This window comes from Triticum urartu, unplaced genomic scaffold (assembly GCF_003073215.2).
Source record: "Triticum urartu cultivar G1812 unplaced genomic scaffold, Tu2.1 TuUngrouped_contig_10028, whole genome shotgun sequence".
NCBI classification, from domain to species: Eukaryota; Viridiplantae; Streptophyta; class Magnoliopsida; order Poales; family Poaceae; genus Triticum; species Triticum urartu.
The window spans coordinates 1-8,702 of record NW_024110855.1 but is presented as its reverse complement, the minus strand read 5'-3'; the positions used below and the strand labels follow the sequence as shown (position 1 = coordinate 8,702).

Sequence of the window (8,702 nt, the reverse complement as noted above, 5' to 3'; positions counted from 1 at the left end):
GGTGGAGCAGGGGCGGGGGCTCGGCGGCGACGGTGGAGCGGGAGAGGGTGCACCACACATACATGCGCCATTAGTAGTTTTGCAAAAAAGTATTAAAAATAATTTTTATATTAATGGCGCACTATGCGACGGTGCGCCATTAGTAGTTTTGCAAAAAATTAAAAAAAAAGAATACAGTAGTAGCGCACTCAACGGTTGGTGCGCCATTAGTAGTTCTAACTACTAATGGTGCACTTTGCCCGGATGCGCCATTAGTACGTTTGGAAAAATGAAAAAAAAGCATTTTGTTACTAGTGGCGCACCTTGTGCCTCGTGCGCCATTAGTGTCTTACACACTAATGGCGTATCTTCACGTGGTCCGTCATTAGTAAATAGTAGTGGCGCACCACTTCTCTGGTGCGTCATTAGTGTCAATTTCATCTTTAGCCCTTTTCCTAGTAGTGCTGGATCGATCACGTTCTGAGAGATTGCATTGAGGAATGCACATAGCTTCACAATGGCTAATCGGACGTTTTTCGGTAGAAGCCCCCTCAATGCAACCGGAAGTAGTTGCGTCATAATCACGTGGCAGTCATGAGACTTTAGGTTGTGGAACTTTGTCTCTGGCATATTTATTATTCCCTTTATATTCGACGAGAAGCCAGACGGGAGCTTCATACTGAGCAGGCATTCAAAAAAGATTTCCTTCTCTTCTTTGGTAAGAGCGTAGCTAGCAGGACCTTCATACTACTTTGGAGGCATGCCGTCTTTTTCGTGCAAATGTTGCAGGTCCTCCCATGCCTCCGGTGTATCTTTTGTCTTCCCATACACGCCCAAGAAGCCTAGCAGGTTCGTGCAAAGGTTCTTCGTCACGTGCATCACGTCGATTGAAGATCAGACCTCTAGGTCTTTCCAGCAGGGTAGGTCCCAAAATATAGATCTCTTCTTCCACACGGGTGCGCATCCCTCAGCGTCATTCGGAACAAATAGTTTGCCGACACCCTTTCCAAATATTCTGTGTAAATCATTGATCATAGCAAGTACGTGATCACCGGTGCGCATGGCGGGATTCTTCCGGTGATCTGCCTCGCCTTTGAAATGCTTGCCTTTCTTTCGACATTGATGGTTGGTCGGAAGAAATTGACGTTGGCCCATGTACACATTCTTCCCGCATTTTTCTAGGTATATACTTTCAGTTTCAGCTAAACAGTGCGTGCATGCATGGTATCCCTTGTTTGTCTGTCTTGAAAGGTTACTGAGAGCAGGCCAATCGTTGATGGTTACAAACAGCAACACATGCAGGTTAAATTCCTCCTATTTGTGCTCATCCCACACATGTACACCGTTTCCATTCCACAGCTGTAGAAGTTCTTCAACTAATGGCCTTCGCTACGCATCAATGTCGTTGCCGGGTTGCTTAGGGACTTGGATGAGAACTGGCATCATAATGAACTTCCGCTTCATGCACATCCAAGGAGGAATGTTATACATACATAGAGTCACGGGCCAGGTGCTATGATTGCTGCTCTGCTCCCCGAAAGGATTAATGTCATCCGCGCTTAACCGAACCATACGTTCCTTGGGTCACCTGCAAACTCAGCCCAGTACTTTCTCTCTATTTTTCTCCACTGCGACCCGTCAGCGGGTGCTCTCAACTTCCCGTCTTTCTTATGGTCCTCTCTGTGCCATTGCATCAACTTGGCATGCCCTTTGTTTCTGAACAGACATTTCAACCGTGGTATTATAGGAGCGTACCACATCACCATTGGTCCCGGTTCGTGCCTGGAACCGGGACAAATGGGTCCAGACGAACCGGGACCAATGCCCCACGAGGCCCGGCCGGCCCCTGGGCTCACGAACCGGGACGCATGCCTCCATTGTCCCTGTTCGTGACAGAACCGTGACTAATGGGCTGGCCAGGCCTGAACCTAAGCCCTGTTTTCTACTAGTGTCTTGGCACGATGGTAACAAGGACATATATGTTTACCCGGGGTTCAGGCCCTCTCGAAGAGCTAATACCCTACGTTATGCTTTATTATATTGATTTCGAGGGGGTATAGAGTACATGTGATCTACCATGAGATCGTATGTGTATAAATTGTCATCGGCGGTCCTCACCCCTTGGTTTATATAGATACCGGGAGTGCCTAGGGTTTTACATATGCCGGTTGCATCTAAGGGAAATCGTACTGAAGACTACCTCTAAATATTTGGATTATAGGCCAAGTCTTCGGAATCTTCCATCTTGGCTCTTCTGGGCTTGACAAACGAGGCCTAAGGGTTTATCTTCTTGGGAGGTTCTCGACCTAGCCCATACGGCTGGAGCCGACATGACTAGCACCCCCTAGTCCAGGACACCATCAAGGGTTCCTCCTCCATCTAATGTGTTTTTTGTATGTTTAGTGTTTGTGCCCTGCTCGCGAAGACGAGGTAGAGGCGGCTCCCTCAAGATGGAATAAGGTTCTCCCCGTCTAGCTCATACTGGTGGTGCAACTAGCATTGTTGAAGGGCGTGTGGAGGTGTGTCTCCAACGGACCTCGTACGATTCAGTCGATGTTTTTCTTAGATGGATCCACTTGGATCCGGTCTACGTTCGTGTCTGCAGATTGGATACTTCCGATGAATGCTTTTCTTCATCGGCGATTGTTGTTGTTTTGGTGCGTAGGTCCTGTGAGGCCATAGCACCATGACTTTCTGACTGTCTACCACAACAAGGTTTGCCTGGCACCAGTAAGGAAGAGGTGATGATGGCAGCATGCCTCTAGTGTTCTTTGTACCGCTACGAATATTGATGAATGGATCGAAAGGTTTCGCCCGCAAAAGAAGAAGAAGAAGAAGAGAATCATCTAACCAAGATAAGGAGTGTATATCATGTAGTGTGCCATATCTCATTATTACCCACAAAGCTATCCAAACATAGGCGGCAGTGTATATCATTTAGCGTGCCATATCTAATTATGCACAAAGATAGCTGTAATATATTCTTTAGAGTCAACACGGTCCACACACAGACACACCGGTAGAGGAACTGAATTTGAGTTTATATATCCGGCAACCTGTTGTATGTCAGCCTGTGTATGTTATCCTACTATAGCTAGCTTGCAAATGAAATTAGTGTTCTATTTGTTGTAGTAGTAATCAACGAAACAGGGATATCTCAACTCGTAGTTTATTACAAGTAGGCGGTTTTTTCTTCTTGCAGCACAAGTAGGAAGGATACATAATGATGAAAAAAATTGCAGTTGCACCACTCGTTCGTCAGGTACGAGCACATGACAACTCCGAACATTTTCAACGTTAAATTTAGTTACACGACGATGACAACTTTAGTTAAGCATGGCAACTTCGTGCTTCAGTTTATTTTTTACAGAAACTTACCATGTGTCATTGAAATTGAATTTCCTATCAAAAAACGTCAGCGCCGGAGTAACACGCACCTGATCATGTGGACTTATCATTTGGGCCGTAATATTCAGCCGGGTTGATTTGCTTAGCTGCCAGACGCATATATGCAATCGATCATGGCCACGTAGTCGCTACCAAGCTTACTGCCGCTGCCACCGCGTCACGCATATCATCAACTTTGCAGTGTGGTCACCACGTTGCCGGCCGGCCGGCAGCTGGTTGACTCACAAACGTGCGCTCCAAACGCTACCATGCATGCGATTTCTCCTGTACGTGACTATAAATACATATGCGAAACAACAGGTTTTCTTCATTCTATCTTCCCTCGATCGAGCAACAGTAGCTGACACGAGCAGACGAAGATGGCCAAGCTTGCTCTTCTCGCCGTGCTCGCCGTACTCGGTTCCGTGGCTTGCCAAGGATCCGACTACGGCTACACCTATCCCAAGCGCGACCCCACTCCCGTCATACCCTCGCCCCCACCACCGGCGACTCCTCCTCCCAGCCCTAGCCCTGGCTCTACCCCAGGCTATCCTACTCCCACTCCCACCGTGCCGGCCATGCCCCCACCGGTTTCTCCTCCGATGATCGCTACCCCACCTCCTATTCTCTCACCGAGCCCTTCTCCTACACCGGTCTATCCCACACCCACTCTCAGTTGTCCACTCCACGATTCAGAAGCTAACTATGGTACCATTGCATGCACGCATGTTACTTACTGGGGTGTGGCTTTCAGGGTTGCGATGCCTCTGTCTTGCTTTAACAAGGTCGCCGGCAAGCCGGAACCGGAGATGCTCGGTATCCCAAACATGAGCCTGCGTGGCTTCCAAGTGATAGAGGCAGCCAAGAAGAAGATCGAGGAAAGATGTCCGGGTGTCGTCTCCTGCGCTGACATCCTCGCCTTTGCAGGCCGTGACGCCAGCAAGTTACTCAGCGGCTACAAAATAAACTTCACCATGCCAGCCGGCTGTTACGACGGATTGTTGTCCCTCAAAGAGGAGACCCTCCCCAACCTGCCCCCACCCTTCACTAACCTCACTACCCTGACACAAATGTTCGCCAAGTAGGGACTCACCCAAACCTACATGGTTGCGCTTTCTGGCGTGCACAGCATCGGCCGCTCACACTGCTCCTCCTTCCGTGACCGTCTCCAGCCGCCGGCCAACGACAACTCCACCACGTCGATGGACGCCACATACTCTGGGAAGCTGACCCAGGACTGCCCTGCCGGCAGTGATCCCACGGTGCCGCAGGACTACAAGACCCCCGACGTGTTGGACAACCAGTACTACAGGAACATGATGGATCGCAGAGCGCTCTTCACCTCCGACGCGACGCTCATGACGTCACCAAAGACCAAGGAGTTGGTGAAAAAGTACACTTGGTGGTTGATCGGAGATTTCTTGTGGTACAAACATTTCGAGGATGCCATGGTGAAGATGGGCAATATCGAGGTGAAGAACAGCACCAATGGCCAGATCAGGAAGAAGTGCGGGTTCATCAACGAGCACTACACCGGTTGATGTTCTCTCAAGGGTGGAGACTATATATTCAATCGTGCTTTTTGTGTGTGCCTTTCGGTTTTCAATCGTCGGTTCATTTCCTTTATTTGTGATGTAATCTTTGTTGTGCCACTTAGCCAACTACGTACCGGCAATGCTTTTCACCGAGATTGATGAATTAATTTTTTCTGATAATCATTATTTATCAATGGCAATATATATCTCCTCTGCTGTAATATCCTTAGGTATGCATTATCCCTTCATGCAAAGGCACGATGCTCAGCCTAGAGTGTGTATGGTCAACCGATTCTGACTGGATGCAACGACTCCTTTTCTTTTGAGGGAGGGTAACAGCAATTCTACTAAGTGCTCTATCAAAATCAGTTTGTATGAAGGCCCCCTACTTCTTACTCCTAAGCCAACACCTGTCTGGTTCCTCCTTTTTCAGTGTTTTACATCTGGCTTATTTTTGGTTTTATGTGTGAAACATCTTGTCTTCTTCTTGTGTCGGTGTCTAATACTTTCATAAACTGCCATGCACCCCATTAGAAATCCACATCTTTTGTTAGAAAACTTCATTCTTATTATTTTATGATTTGGGCACTTCGGCCCATCCGGAATTGAACAAGAAGCTTATGACTCCGTGAATCTGAAGATTGTCGGACTAGAAATAATAAGAAGAAAAATGCAACCACAAACAGAGATTCTATAAGCAGTTCAAATTTTTCAAAAAATGCAATGTGCTAGGCTAGCAGACTTGAGCACTTTTCCGAGAGGAATCGAAGAAGGGAGGTATTTTGTGGAACATATAGTGATTTGAAAATGCAAGCATCTTTGCAAAGTATTGCTAGGTCATACATGAAACAAGTGCACATGACACGGTATTCCTAGCCAGCCGCCGCCTCCAAAAAGTTAGGGTTCTCTGCATCCCGCCGGCACCGGCGCCGGTCAGTCCCATCTCCGGTGGCCTTAGGGTCATGGAGACAGAGTGGATCTCGGCCCTTACCGGTGGGAGGGCTTCGTTTTTAGATTTTTTTGAGCTTTGTTAGGGTTTGTATTCTGCTCAGGAAAGCGAGACGGTGGCCCCTCCCTGAAGATGGAATAAAGGTCTTCCCGCCTAGTCCCCGTTCTGGTGATGCATCTAGCATCATCGGTGGGCGTGTGGAGGTATGTCTCCGGCGGATCTATCTTTGATGGATTTGCTCGGATCTGTTCGTCGTTCGTCTCCGTTCATGTGTCTTCATCTGCGGCAGTTGCTTTTCTGGTGGGTTGGTTCTACGAGACTTTAGAACGACGACTTCCCGACTGTCTACTACAACAACGTTTGCCCGACTCCGGCGAGTGAGGGGCGATGACAGGGGCGCACCTTCGGCTCGCTTCAGTGGTTGTAGTCGTCGCTTGGTGGTCTACGGATGTTGATGTAATTTTTATTATTTCTAGTGTCCGTTGTACTATCATAATTGAAGATGAATAGATTGAAAGTCTTTTCCTACAAAAAAAAGGGCACATGATATTATCAGACGAAAGATGCATTACTTCTGGACAAAGTTTCTTTCCATTCGTTGATTCTCATGAAAATATTTACAATGACAAGTTGCCTGATATCTCACAATTAATGTTGGCCTGGCCAACTAGTAGCTGCATTATAAAATAATAAACTTACAATAGCGAATAGTGACTTATGTTCCATTCCTACCTTTCCTGATTTAATAGAACGGTTCTACCAATTCTAAGTGGTCCTGTATTTGTTTTTCAAATCTCATTGATCCAGAAAAGTGTAACTTTACTTTTATGAAAATGCAACCTGCAACAGGGTAAACAAAAAAGCCAGTTACACGCATGAAATTACACTTCTCCAAATCAATTATAATTTAAAAGGTAACGCTTGGTGAGAGAAAGAGGGCTAGGGCGATATTTCAAACCCTAGCCGTCCAGCAGAGAGGACCGGTTCAGGGCCGGTTTGCTAGGGAAGTCTTGGAGGGCCTCTGCGGTCGGAGAGGTTCAAGTGAAGGTCTTCATCAGGCAATGCTCGACTGTGGCGTTGGTGAAGCTGGTGGAGGATCGACGAATCCAACACGGCGGGCTTCTACAGCAGCCCGTCCTCGCTAGGATCGGGATCAACAAATGGCTCTAGATGGCGGAAAGTTCGGTCTCAAACCTGGATTTGGCATACATCGGCGTGGGTAATTTATCTCAGGTTTTCTTTCGGGGATCTTCATGTTTGGTTTCGGGCAGCACAATGGCGTTGCAGTTTTCTAGTTTGAGAATTATTGTTTTGCTGCCCTTTCCGCGCTCCGTTGGTGTGCTTACCACCGACGGAGGCCGTTTGGTTTTGTTTCAATGGTGGGTCTTCCGGGATCCGGTCGATTTGGATTTTCGGAGGATCCGTCCGGATTCCGCCGGCTTTCATGGTCTTCTAAGTTTCTATGGGCCCTTATCGGTGTTCTTTCTCTAGGTGGTGATCTGCCAGTCGGCGTCATCTGGTCGGCCTCAATGACTTCCCGGTTGTTGTTTCCACAAGCTCCTGGGTTCCAAAAGTTTGTTCCGCCAAGATGGAGACCAAGAGGCAGCATCAGTGATGCTCAGGATGCATCATCGATGAATACAGGAGGAAGAAGACTTTGGCACCACCAAAGATTTGATTGTAGTTTTATTTTTATATATGGGTGTGCTTGTAAGGTCCCTTGAATCTTAATATGTGATGAAAAGTGGTCGAGCTAGAGTGATCGAGGTGTGCGTACCAGAGGTCAATGCCGGCAGAGAGAGCAATAGGTCCAGCGGAAGATGAGGATCAAGATGGCTGGACTGGGTACTGATGACCCACAAGTATAGGGGATCTATCGTAGTCCTTTCGATAAGTAAGAGTGTCGAACCCAACGAGGAGCAGAAGGAAATGATAAGCGATTTTCAGCAAGGTATTCTCTGCACGTACTGAAATAAGTGGTAACAGATAGTTTTGTGATAAGATAAATTGTAACGAGCAACAAGTAACAAAAGTAAATAAAGTGCAGCAAGGTGGCCCAATCCTTTTTGTAGCAAAGGACAAGCTGGAACAAACTCGTATAATAGGAAAAGTGCTCCCGAGGACACATGGGAATATCGTCAAGCTAGTTTTCATCATGTTCATATGATTCGCGTTCGATACTTTGATAATTTGATATGTGGGTGGACCGGTGCTTGGGTGCTGTTCTTACTTGAACAAGCATCCCACTTATGATTAACCTCTATTGCAAGCATCTGCAACTACAACAAAAGTATTAAGGTAAACCTAACCATAGCATGAAACATATGGATCCAAATCAGCCCCTAACGAAGCAACGCATAAACTAGGGTTTAAGCTTCTGTCACTCTAGCAACCCATCATCTACTTATTACTTCCCAATGCCTTCCTCTAGGCCCAAATAATGGTGAAGTGTTATGTAGTCGACGTTCACATAACACCACTAGAGGCTAGACAACATACATCTTATCAAAATATCAAACGAATACCAAATTCACATGACTACTCATAGCAAGACTTCTCCCTTGTCCTCAGGAACAAACGTAATTACTCACAAAGCATATTCATGTTCATAATCAGAGGGGTAATAATATGCATATAGGATCTGAACATATGATCTTCCACCAAATAAACCAACTAGCATCAACTACAAGGAGTAATCAACACTACTAGCAACCTACTAGCACCAATCCCGGACTTTGAGACAAGAATTGGATACAAGAGATGAACTAGGGTTTGGAGATGAGATGGTGCTGGTGAAGATGTTGATGGAGATTGCCCCCTCCCAATGAGAGGAGCGTTGGTGATGATGATGG

General features: G+C 46.8%; 1 pseudogene; it reads left to right on the top strand.

Annotated features, from left to right (window-relative positions):
- Positions 1-3,714: 3,714 nt before the first annotated feature.
- On the top strand, positions 3,715-5,096 carry LOC125526425 (annotated as a pseudogene).
- The last annotated feature ends 3,606 nt before the right edge of the window (positions 5,097-8,702 follow it).